The sequence below is a fragment of the Danio aesculapii genome, chromosome 2 (assembly GCF_903798145.1).
Source record: "Danio aesculapii chromosome 2, fDanAes4.1, whole genome shotgun sequence".
Classification (NCBI taxonomy): domain Eukaryota; kingdom Metazoa; phylum Chordata; class Actinopteri; order Cypriniformes; family Danionidae; genus Danio; species Danio aesculapii.
Genome location: NC_079436.1, coordinates 2,735,989 through 2,749,950, shown reverse-complemented (window position 1 = coordinate 2,749,950; position 13,962 = coordinate 2,735,989). Strand labels below are relative to the sequence as shown.

At 33.4% G+C, this 13,962-nt stretch overlaps 1 long non-coding RNA gene across 1 annotated transcript in view; it reads left to right on the top strand.

The window, feature by feature from the left end:
- Positions 1 to 4,099: 4,099 nt before the first annotated feature.
- The window catches only part of LOC130235164 (uncharacterized), a 13,923-nt gene continuing 4,060 nt past the window's right edge, over positions 4,100 to 13,962 (top strand). Inside the window, exons 1-3 of the long non-coding RNA XR_008838370.1 lie at positions 4,100 to 4,137; positions 4,938 to 4,999; positions 5,087 to 5,149. This is a non-coding gene — a long non-coding RNA (uncharacterized LOC130235164). The remainder of the gene's footprint in view (positions 4,138 to 4,937; positions 5,000 to 5,086; positions 5,150 to 13,962) is intronic.

Below are 13,962 nucleotides of genomic sequence, written 5' to 3'. Positions count from 1 at the left end.
GATTGGTTTTGTAGTCATGTTACTATTCAAAGCTTGAAGTCTTTTCTAAACCCTTCATTCCTTTCAAATCTTCAGGATCCAGCAGGAATAGAGTTTTCAGAGACAGGATCTGATGCTTATCTGCGCAGAGGTGCTGTTACCCACCACAGCTCCATCTTCCCATGCATCTTACAGACACAAACAGAGGAAAGCTCCAGATTTAACACAGAGCAATGCACAGAATGCCACACATTTTCTTCCATGCAGGAAACACACGAGGCCTTGACCTCTGCTGGATTAATGCAGGGCTGGTGGTGTGAGGTGGGGATGGGTGAGGTGGTGGGATACACTCAGCTATACCCAACAGAGAATGACGCTGGAATGCATTAAGAAGTGTAGTTTCTAGCTAACCCAAAATTAATCTAAAATATGAATGAATCCTTAAAATCGGCATGAAATGACGTACATCCAATTGAAACGATGCTGAAATTAGAAAAAAAAGTAAGGTGGTGCATGATTTTGTGCTTTGGGAACTGATGGGATTGTTGGGAGATGGGTATTTAAAATAAAATAAAGGAAGATTGAGGAATGGATAAAGGCAGAGCAAAAAACGAGACGTGCCCTGATAGCCTGCCCTGAGTACCGTCCTAAATGACTTATAGCCCCGCCCTAAATGATGATAGCCCCGCCTTAGATGACTGATAGCCACGCCCTAAATGACTGATAGACCTGCCCTAAATGACTGATAGACCTGCCCTAAATGACTGATAGCCCCATCTTAAATCACTGATAGCCCCACCCTAAATGATTGATAGCACCGCCCTAAATTACTGATAGACCTGCCCTAAATAACTGATAGCCCCACCTTAAATGACTGATAGCCCCGCCTTAGATGACTGATAGACTAAATGACAGATAGACCTGCCCTAAATAACTGATAGCCCCACCTTAAATGACTGATAGCCCCGCCTTAGATGACTGATAGACTAAATGACAGATAGACCTGCCTTAAAGGACTGATAGCCCCATATTATATGACTGATAGCCCCGCCCTAAATGACTGATTGCTCAGCCCTAAAGGACTGATAGACCTGCCCTGAATGACTGATAGCCCCACCTTGAATGACTGATAGCCCCGCCCTAAATGACTTATTGCCCAGCCCTAAAGGACTGATAGTCCCGCCCTAAAGGACTAATAGCTCCGCCCTAAAGAACTGATAACCTCGCCTTAAATGACTGATGTCCCCGCCCTAAATTACTGATAGCCCTGTCCTAAAAGTTAGATTGCCCCACCCTTAGTGACTGATAGTCCCGCTCTAAAGGACTGATGGTCCCACCCTAAAGAATGGATTGTCCCCCTAAATAAATGATTGCCCCGCCCTAAATGACTGATAGTCCCACCCTAAAGAATTGATAGTCCACGCCCTAAATGACTGACACCCCACCTTAAAGGACTGATAGCCCCTCCCGAAATGGATTTCATGTGACCAGAAGTGAAGAGTTTTTGACGGGTAATAGAAGGTTATTATTTTTGCTTAAAGATTCTAAGGGCCAATTAACTTTTACAAAATAATGAAGGGCACAGACACATCGTTAATAACACTATATACATATAACAATTTTACATTTTGATTTCAGGCCGACTTTAAAGAAGACAAGCCAAACAAGTGCTGGGAAGTGGACAGTCACACCACTTCATCTACCACTAATAAAGGCTGCAGCTTCTCTAACAAATTAGCCACAGGTGTAAAGGGGCAAATTTTACCTCGAAAGAAAATAAATATTAATTAATACAAGCGAAGCAAACACTCACATACACAAAAACACAAATAATATAATGAAGCTTGACCATATGAACACTGGCATGGTCAGTTAGATCACTTTGTACAGTGTTGTGTTTGTACTGTAGAGCACTCGGGTTCGAGTCTGGTGAAGCGCTCTTCCACAAAAGAGATAAAAGCATTGTAAAATCAAGGTAAACTATGTGTTCGCAGTGCAGTTATCTCTTACATCTGCTTTTGAAAACACTCTTGGTTGGGTTTAGTGGTTCGCTAGCTGTTCTGTACATCAAGCTCTGCCTTCTCCTGGATGTCTACAAGAAGGGTGTGTGTCTGAAATGTACAACAAAACGTACCTTAAGTAGTGTATTCATTGTATAAGTAGTGATTTCATAATCATAAAAATATAGACATCGCCCTCTAGTGGATTTGTCATCTAAAACGTGCAAGTAACATACCTAAAGCAATGTATTTTACATTGCAAAAATGTAAGCTGAGGTATTTTTTCCAATGAGCCTGGGTTGGGAGTCCAAGTATAATCAAAGTGTAGTGCTTCACATTAACACACACTCTTAAAAATGAAGAGTCTTTATTGAGATTGGTGGTTTCAACAAGAAACATTAACATCTCTGGAACCTTTTCATTTCAAAAATTTCTTGACAGATTATTAACATTATTAAAATGCCATTTGAAGAAACTGTCACTAAAAAGTTCTGTGGGGAACCAAATAAAAGTTCTTATGGCATCACTGTGAAAACTCATTTTGGTTTTCCTGGTTTGTGTTTGTTTTGTTGTTGTTAAAGGGATAGTTCACCTCAAAAATAGATCAAGTCTTGTAGTTCCAACCCTTTATGAGTTTGTTTCTTCTGTTGAACACAAGAGAAAATATTGGCATCGATAACAGGAGAAACAAACGTTATGGGAGCCAGTGGTTACAGGTTTCCAGCTTTCTTCTAAATGTTGTTTTGTGTTGAGAAAGAAACTCAAACAGTTTTGAATCAAGTTAATGGTGAGTAAATGAATTTTCACTCTTGGCTGAACAATCTCTTTCATTAAACAGTGATATTACTTTGTTAATCAGGCTTCCCCTAATCCATCTACAAATGCCTATTGGTGTTTTGGAGCTGGTTGAGATGAAACGCTGTACTATAGCGCCGCCTTGTGGACATTTATAAGCATAACTGATAAGTACACTGAATTATGCTCGACATTTGAGAACTTACATTTTAATTAAGTATTCTAATGTACACTACAGTGCAATGTAGGTGCTAAAAATTCAATCCAGCATAAATGTGTACAAATCACAATTTTTTTTGTACAAATCTCAGTGAATATGGACTGTATAGAGTATATATTGCAGCATTTTTACAAAACGACTTTATTAAACAGTTCTGTTCATTAACTTCAGGGTTATCTAACATATTTAGAATTAGAAAAATATACATTTAAATTGAACAAATAATAAAAACAGCCAATAAATAAATAAATAAATAAGTAAAATAAATTTTTGTATGGCTTCCTTGAATTATAGTATTAGTTGCAATTTTACTTTACATTTCACATTAACATAAAATTGATTTGCTAAAATTATACGATGAACTTTGGTACTAAATAATCTAATATAAAACCAATTAATTAAGCATAAATATCCTATTGTCTATGACTCCATTGCATCCATTTAAGAGCGAAATAGGTGTTTTTTTTTGGCAGGGAAATCTGTTGATGTACTTAATTTGGCTCACCCTTATGCAAACCAAGCATGTTAAGTTCTCCCTAATTAATAGTGACAACAATCCTACCCCATCTTTCCCCAATCAACTGTCCTACCTCAATAGTGTTACAAAAACCCAATATAGATGGATACCATACATATACAATAGTCAACGTTTGAAGCATGGGCATAAATCCCGGGGGAGACGAAGTGGGCATACAATATATGTGTGTATATATATATATATATATATATATATATATATATATATATATATATATATATATATATATATATATATATATATATATATATATATAAAATATATGTATGTATACCTTAAATAATTGTGTAAGTAAAAAAAAAAAAAAAACTAACACACAAAAAAAGCATTTAGAAACAGTTGAGTCCCCCTCCCCTTCTTCACAGTGGTTTGGCCCTCTGCCAGCTTTTCCCAATAGTATCTGGATGCAGCCTTTATGATGCACGCTGAGATTGCAACGTCAGACACAATGCATTCAATGGAGTAGTTGACGTCACTGTGACAGGTAGGGTTAGGGGTGGGGTTAGGTGAGCGCAATAAAAAGCATCGGATGCAGCTCAGATTGCATCTGCACCAAGTCTGCATCCAGACCCCTCTTGCTTTTCCAGTTCATCTCACCTACTCAGGTGTGTGCCTGCGGCTCCCTTATCACTTTAAATAAAGTTATCCTCTTTAATGCAGTTATAATAAAACTAGTCGCGGCAAAAATGCTGATTACTGATGTAATTTTCCACGAATCTGCTATATTAGCGATTAAAATATTACTTATCTAGTTAACGTTAGCTTGTTTACAGTAGCTTGTTGACTGAGGTAAAGTTGGTTTTATTTTCGCACATTCTGACTTTCTCCTTAATAATATAATTTCAGAAGAGCAATGTCTGCAAACTCTAAATAGTGAAATCATATAAGCAGCCAGTGACTATCAAAGTACAACATTGTTTACAATCATACTTAGTGCTAATGTTGTTTTGAAGTGTGTTTTCAGGCTAAATATTCCATAGTAAACAATATACGGAGCATGGCACAAGTTATCAAAGAAGTAATGTGCGAATATAAAACCAACTTTACCTCAATAGCTTGTTGCACAGTGCACTAGCAAACCAAAGCCGTTTCCCGCATTGTTTTATTTGTGAGGACTTGGCATTATGTTAACTTAACATTAACGGCCACAGTTAGCATATTGTTTAGCTGTTGCATTTACTAAATGAGCACAGTGATACGTCCGAACTCACACCGTTGTAATATTTTGTGTAATCAGCTATTCTTCTCTTCTAAAGTGTCTCAATTAGTTTTTAAAACACAAATATAAACATTTTTTTTAAATTCCTTGTTGTTATTTTTATAGTTTTACTTTCTATTAGTAAAGCATTTTGAAGTACCATTGTGTATGAAATGTGCTACAGTTTAATCTTGCCTTGCCTTGCAGTGTCAATGACAGAGAAAAGGAAAATGGACATAAGGTCATCTTTAGGTGCACCTAAACGCCAAGTAAGTACAAAAAGTTCACACATGAAGGCAATTTGGCTTTAAGAATGGAAGCTTATGAAAATACTAATGTCACAAAATCAAACACAGGCAAAGGAGACAGAAATTATTGTGGGACAAGTCGAGCAGGGTCAATCAGACGTACAGTGTCAGGTAAGTGTGTTGTGCTTTTATTAAAGGGGTAATCCCAGATTTATATATTTTTTCACTCTGTCTGGTGACATATCTTTATATGTACAACCTGACTATTATTTGTGTCCCCTTCAAAAATTGTTCATGACTCCCCCACTGTTAAATGAAATTTACTAGACCTACTATACTTAATAAAAACCTTATTTTTTGAACAATCCCCATTCTGTAAACCTATTATACTTAATAAATACCTTATTTTTCCCCTCACAAGTACATCCCTGCTGAAAAATCCAGCTTAAACCAGCCTAGGCTGGTTTTAGCTGGTTGACCAGCCTGGTTTTTGAGGGGTTTTGGCCATTTCCAGGCTGTTTTCCAGCCATTTTCAGCCTGGTCTTAGCTGGTCAGGCTGGAAAATGACCAGCTAAATCCAGCTAAAACCAGCTTTGACTGGGCTCTCATTTTTCAGCCTGACCAGCTAAGACCAGGCTGGAAATGGCCAAAACCCCCCTAAAACCAGGCTTGTCAACCAGCCAACCAGCCTAGGCTGGTTTAAGCTGTTTTTTTCAGCAGGGATACAAAGGTCCTAATCCAGGGATGGGCAAACTCGGTCCTGGAGAGCCTGAACAAACTAACCAGTGTCTTCAATGTCACTAGAAAGCTACAAGAAGCTGTGTCTGATTAGAGTTGAAGCTAAACTCTCCAGGACACTAGCCCTCCAGGACCGAGTTTGCCCATCCCTAAACCAGCGCTATATATATATTTTTTACACAATTTCTTCTCTTGATACAGCAGATGGCGCTGAATACTTGCTTTTTGTCCATATACCCACATAATTCTGTTGAATAATATGTTGCAGAGCTGGAAAATGTAGCATTGTAACGCATCTATCATACCAGTCCAAATACAAAAACAAATGCTAACTTAGCATTATAGACAATTTGAAGGATGTAAACAAAAACAGTTGTCCCAACGTATTTCCTGTTTTACATTTTGTATTTCTATAGTTTCTGAAAATCCATAAAGAGCCACCTATTGATTAATAACCTTATGATAGCTGTTTTAACATTGAGTTATGATTGAATTACCTCGTGTTACAGTTATGAAATAGTTTGATAACAAGCAGGAAATGTTCATAGGCCAATGACATGACCACATTGAAGTAGTCTATTGCCAAGGCTTACCTAACATTAGCCAGGTTTCTTTAATGGCACTTTATCTGAATAATGTGATCATATATTATCACAGATTAGACGATATCCTTAAAACGCTCACTTGAGGACTGGCAAACATCTCTAAATTACAACACATGCTTTCAGTGTCTGATAGAGAAACTCTAATGCATGTATTTATGACCTCACGGCGAGATAATTGTAATGCATTACTGGATGTTCGCCCTGCAGGCTTAAAAGGAGTCCAATTATGCCCTTTTAATGAAGTCTTGAGTTTACATGTATATCACCTCTCTTCATAGTCTGTTCAGCTGTTTTACCTTCTGATACACTCTGTAAAAAATGCTAGGTTGCACATAACTCCTCCATGTTGTTCCAACGTTGATTTAGTTAACTTAATCATTTTTTACAAATGTGACTGTATTGAACTTAAAACAATTAAGTTGCCTCAAACTCAAGAATTGGGTTGTTTCAACTCATTTTAAATAAGTAGTTTTGAACGAGCAACAAAAATCATTTCTGGAGTGGAGGCATAATCTCACAGGAGTGCATTTTTTTGGCAGTACACTGGAATGGTATTAAGAAGAAAATAAATGTTATTGATACTATTTAACAAGCAGAGCTACAATCATTTGATTAATTGGTACTGAATTAATGCTGGCATTCAAATCTAGCTCCACTGTGTAAATACTTTTCTTACTTAGATTTTTGACCTGTTTCTAGTCCAAATATCAAAACAAATCTTAAATCATGAAGCATTGGTCTATACAAACAAAAATATTATAATTTTTAAAGAAAATATATGCCAAAATAGAGCAAGTTTTACCTTAAAACACCCAAAATAATCTGCCAATGGGGTCAATAAAATAATTTAGCTTTTCTTTTTGACATAAGGCTTACTTGTTTACAAGAAAAACTTGCTTAATTTTGTCATTATTTCTGAAAACACAAAATATTTTGCACTTGTCTAAAAAATGCTTCTTGATTTAAACATTTTTAAGATATTTGGACTAGAAACAAGACAAAAAAATCAACGTACAAAAGCATTTTCTGCAGTGTAGGACTTTGATTTAACAAACCCGTGATTGTGCAGGTTATTCAGAGGCAGTAAACATCTGGAACCGTGGCTTTGTGATATAACACACTGTGAGAGAAAAGGAGTAAATCACACTTAAAATCACCCAAAAATTTAAATTCTGTAGTCATTTAGTCACCATTCGATAATTCAAAACCTATTTGAGTTTCTGTCTTCTGCTGCACACCAAGGAAGATCATTTAAAGAATTGTGGAAATTGGTATCCATCGACTTCATAGTCATTTTTTTCCTAATATGGAAGTCAATGGATACCATAGCAGCATTTTTGCTGATATCTTCTCTTTTGCTCAACAGATCATAGTAAATCATAAAGATTTTGAGAAAGATTAAAGAGTTGATTTAATATTTTTTAATTACTGGCTGACATCATGAAAATATAGCCTTTAAATCCCTAAAAATGAGATTCAGGTTAAATTCAGATTTTGTACAACATCTTATCTAGTCTTGCTGCCATTAAACTGAACTGTTTTACAAAATAAAAGGGCACACGTTCAGTGTGAAACACAAAAATATTGCTGTCATTCTGCACCTTCAAGATTCCAAAGCATAAGATATCTTTATCTAACATGTATATCTTACTATCTTAATGTCACTGGATATATACTCTATAGATAAATGTATTATTATTTGCCCTCCTGTGAGGGCATTCTCTTTCAAATATTTCCCAAATGATGTTTAACAGAGCAAGGAAATTTTCACAGTATTTCCTGTAATATTTTTTCTTCTAGAGAAAGTCTTATTTGTTTTATTCCGGCTAGAATAAAAACATTTTAAGGTCAATATTATTAGCCCCCTTAAGCAATATTAGTTTTGGATTGTCTCCAGAACAAACCACTGTTATACAATGACTTGCCTAATTACCCTAACTTTACCCTAATTACCCTAGTTAGGCCTTTAAATGTCACTTAAAGCTGAATACTAGTGTCTTGAAGAATATCTAGTCAAATATTATGTCATCATGACAAAGAGAAAAGAAATCAGTTATTAGAAATGAGCTATTAAAACTATTATGATTAGAAATGTGTTAAAAAAATCTTCTTTCTGTTAAACAGAAATTATACAGGAGGGCTAATAATTCAGACTTCAACTGTAGTTACCATAGTTAGTCTTAGTTATGCTTACAAGAAAAAGGAAGGAGAATCGAGCAAGATATGGTTGGTTTGTGTTAAATTGGATGCCAAATCATGTACATACAAGTAGGACCCCCATACAAACAAGACGACAGGATTTATTAGGATTTATTTCTAGGTTATGTCTCCGCAAACATAACAAGCAAACCTCACTTCTGTTTTGAGGGTGTAAAGTGGCTTTGTTTCCAGAATGTGATTGTCAGTCTGCAGGGTCACTGGAAGGCCGCTGGGTATTTTATCACCTTAATCCAAAAAGTTGCAATATTGCATGTATTACATCATGCATTGAATGAATGAAGCATCTAAAGCTCCATTCGGATGGTATTTGTTTCTCAGGCAGACATAAGGAATTTTCACCATTTATAAGAGGATGATGGAGATTTTATTACTGTCTCAATTTATACATATTTGGGGGGGGGGGGGGGGGGGGGGGGGGTTCTCTTACCACCCATGTATATTTGCTCCTAAAAAGTGTTATCTTAGGTCTCAATTCCTGCTATTAATAGCAAAACACAAGAGCTGAAGCAAATAACGGCTGACGTTTTGTCACAAAATCAGTCATAAATTGCTAAAAAAAAATATATATAAAATAAATTAATTAATTAATTAGTTTATTTATTTATGTTTTTATTTATTTAATTAATTCTTAAGCTATTTATTTAATATTTATTTTGTTCATTTGTTTATTTATTTATTATTTTGTTCATTTATTTATTTTGTTTATTTTTTTTACTTATTTTTATTTATTTTGTTCATTTGTTTATTTATTTGTTATTTTGTTCATTTATTTATTTTGTTTATTTTTTTAACTTATTTTTATTTATTTTGTTCATTTGTTTATTTTATTATTTTGTTCATTTATTTATTTTGTTTATTTTTTTACTTATTTTTATTTATTTTGTTCATTTGTTTATTTATTTATTATTTTGTTCATTTATTTATTTTGTTTATTTTTTACTTATTTTTATTTATTTTGTTAATTTGTTTATTTATTTATTATTTTGTTCATGTATTTATTTATTTATTTTTTTTTACTTATTTTTATTTATTTTGTTCATTTGTTTATTTATTTATTATTTTGTTCATTTATTTATTTTGTTTATTTTTTTACTTATTTTTATTTATTTTGTTCATATGTTTATTTATTTATTATTTTGTTCATGTATTTATTTATTTATTTTTTTTTACTTATTTTTATTTATTTTGTTAATTTGTTTAGTTAATTAATTAATTGATTTAGTTAGTGTTTGTGTAAGTGTAGTAGTTTAGTAGTGTTTGTGAGCCACAATTGTTTATTTTTGACCTTGTCTGCAGCATAAAAACTTGCAATATTGGGTAATATGTTTTTAATACAAGTTGTTATTTTCCACAGAATAGAATCTCCACAACAGATTAATTCAAGTATACTACAGTATGGTTCAAAAATGCTACAGTATACAAATGACTATAGTATTTTTTCACATGGGCTTCTCCTGAAAGAAAGCTGAATATGGGTCAAAAGTGGACAAAGGAGTCCATGAGAATAAAACGCCAGGTAAAAAAGGGAATGTCTCCATTTTCTATGATCTGATTGAACACAACACACCTTAACACCAGGGCCAAGTTGGATTTAGCACACGTTATTATAAAGCAGAGATGAAAAAACACACACCTATGACGAGCCAGCAGAGGATAGCGGCTTATCAGAGTAAAAACCCTGTTGACTTTCACGGTGTGACCTACCGGTTAGAAAAATCCATCAGCCAACATATCAGACCAGAATCAATGATATGAACACACTTTACCCTTTCCACTAAGGATGTGTAGCAGGATGCAGCTAAAAGGTGAAGATGAAAAAAAAATCAATGAAAAGTGCAGAAAAGACTTTGTACCCTTCCAGAAGTGTTAAAAGATGTATTTAATAATTGTACCATAAAACTTAAACTGAAGTAACTATCATTTTAAAATTGAATTGACTCTATTATTGGATGCAAACAGAAGTCTCAGGATTGATCCCAGGGTGCAATGAGTAGCTATCATGTGACTTTTTTTAATAGGTATTTTAAATGCAGATCAAAGTTTATGATATGATGAAAAAGAAATGTCTGCAAACAATGAAGCGAGCTCCAGCGAGCTCCTCTTTATCTTCACTGAGGCTGATGTTGTTTGCTAGCTTGGTGAAATGGTGCACAATGCACTAGTGTGCATTAGGGGAAATGAAAACAGAAATAGCCTATTACATTTAAAAGGGCTGTATGTAAGTTTTTGACTCTTCTAAAGCATAAAAATACCATAATATGTTTGCAGATATTTAAGAAACATGCTAAGTGAACATTCTTGTTTATCTGAAAAACAATGCTGAAGTCAGATAATCTGTTTTGAAAATGTGTTTTCCGTGCCGGAACTTCCTTGTCTTTGTATTGGTCATTTTAACCTGCTCACTGCCAGTTTACAGAATTATATTTCAACACCCTGGGTTGCCTGGGTTGAATATTGTTGGTTAATGTTAGTTATATTATTGCTTATATTGGAATATGAATAACGAATATTGTTGGTCATATTGGTCATATTATTGGCTATATTATTGGTTATATTGGAATACGAATAACAGATATTGTTGGCTATATTGGTTATATATTCGTTATATCGGAATAGGAATAATGAATATTGTTGGTTAATGTTAGTTATATTATTGGTTATACTGGAATATGAATGTTATATTGGTTATATTATTGGGTATATTGGAATATTGTTGGTTTCTCACTGGTGAGATGCTTCAGATAAAACATCTGCTAAATATGCCCACATTTTATCCATTCAGAAAGGCTCTGAAAGCATGCGTCCGTAACCGAAATGCGATCTCCGGTGGACAGTAGCAGACTCCGAAATAAGATGCAGATTCAGAGTTCCACATGAGGTTACTAATTAGCTAATTATATAAATATTACGAACATAAACATTAGGTGAGCAGGTTACATTGTAACTGCGTGTCCTAACAACACGCTACATGACGAGATACGCAGTGATGAGAAATTTGGCTGTTTGCACCTGACTAAACACGACAGAAAGTTAAATACAGCCATTCAGAAGCACAGAATAGTGCACTCACTCACGAAAAAGGGTCAGTTTCAGAGAGTTATAAAACATTATTTGTGTGGTATTTTAAACTGAAACTTCACACACACACACTCAGAGATTTATTTTACATCTCATGGAATAGATCCCCTTTACGCATTAATTGAAATGCACAGGACTTGCTGTAAAAATGAAAAGGAGGCAAACACTTTTCTGACAGCACGGGTGAAACGGCATTCTGAACTTATATAAAGTCCTTCAATAAGTTTTGTTGGACTTTGTGATATTAAATACTGCTCTTTCAAGAGTCAGTCCGTTCTACATGTTAATTTGAGCAACCACTTAAAGCTTTTTGACCCCCTTGTCATTGTGCCGTTTATTTAGAGTAAAAGCACGCTGATAATTGAATTCCCATAGCTCTGCTTAAGCTGTACGGACAGATAAAGGTATGGCGCTTGTCAAAATTAGCTTCAAGAGTATGACTCCAGAGATCCGTAATGGTAGAAAATAATCACGTCTTCCCATAATAGAGCGATGCGCCTGAATGGGTAAGCTTTTAATTAGCCAAATGAGCACTCACACCTACACAGGAATTAGCTTAAGGGATTACAAACAACATTGGAAGAAGTCCATCTATGATATCATTCATCGCAGAAAGACGTACATTATATAAATGCAACAGAGAAAATATGTACTGTATTGTAATACTACGTTTAACTTTATTTAGCAGATGTTTTATCTGAAGCATCTCACCAGTGAGAACCAACAATATTCCAATATAACCAACAATATTCTTTATTCATATTCTTGTATAACCAATAATATAACTAACATTAACCAACAATATTCATTATTCGTATTCCGATATAATGAATATATAACCAATATAACCAACAATATCTGTTATTCGTATTCCGATATGACCAATAATATAACCAATATGACCAACAAAATTCGTTATTCATATTCCAATATAACCAATAATATAACCAACAATATTCATTACTTATATTCCAATATAACCAATATGAACAACAGTATTCGTTATTCATATTTCAATATAACCAATAATATAACCAATATGACCAACAATATTCGTTATTCATATTCCAACATAACCAATAATATAACCAATAACATAACCAACAATACTCGTTATTCATATTCCAATATAACTAATAATATAACCAATATGACCAACAATATTCGTTATTCATATTCCAACATAACCAATAATATAACCAATAACATAACCAACAATACTCGTTATTCATATTCCAATATAACCAATAATATAACCAATATGACAAACAATATTCGTTATTCATATTCCGACATAACCAATAACATAACCAACAATATTCGTTATTCATAGTCCAATATAACCAATATGACAAACAAAATTCGTTATTCATATTCCAATATAACCAATAATATAACCAACAATATTCATTACTTATATTCCAATGTAACCAATATAAACAACAGTATTCGTTATTCATATTTCAATATAACCGATAATATAACCAATATGACCAACAATATTCGTTATTCATATTCCAACATAACCAATAATATAACCAATAACATAACCAACAATACTCGTTATTCATATTCCAATATAACCAATAATATAACCAATATAACCAACAATATTTGTTATTTATATTCCAATATAACCAATAATATAACCAATATGACCAACAATATTCGTTGTTCATATTTCAATATAACCAATAATATAACCAATAACATAACCAACAATACTCGTTATTCATATTCCAATATAACCAATAATATAACCAATATAACCAACAATACTCGTTATTCATATTTCAATATAACCAATAATATAACCAATATGACCAACAATATTCGTTATTCATATTCCAACATAACCAATAATATAACCAATAACATAACCAACAATACTCGTTATTCATATTCCAATATAACCAATAATATAACCAATATGACCAACAATATTCGTTATTCATATTCCAACATAACCAATAATATAACCAATAACATAACCAACAATACTCGTTATTCATATTCCAATATAACCAATAATATAACCAATATGACCAACAATATTCGTTATTCATATTCCAACATAACCAATAATATAACCAATAACATAACCAACAATACTCGTTATTCATATTCCAATATAACCAATAATATAACCAATATGACAAACAATATTCGTTATTCATATTCCGACATAACCAATAACATAACCAACAATATTCGTTATTCATAGTCCAATATAACCAATATGACAAACAATATTCATTATTCATATTCTAATATAACCAACATGACCAACAAAATTCGTTATTCATATTCCAATATAACCAATAATATAACCAACAATATTCA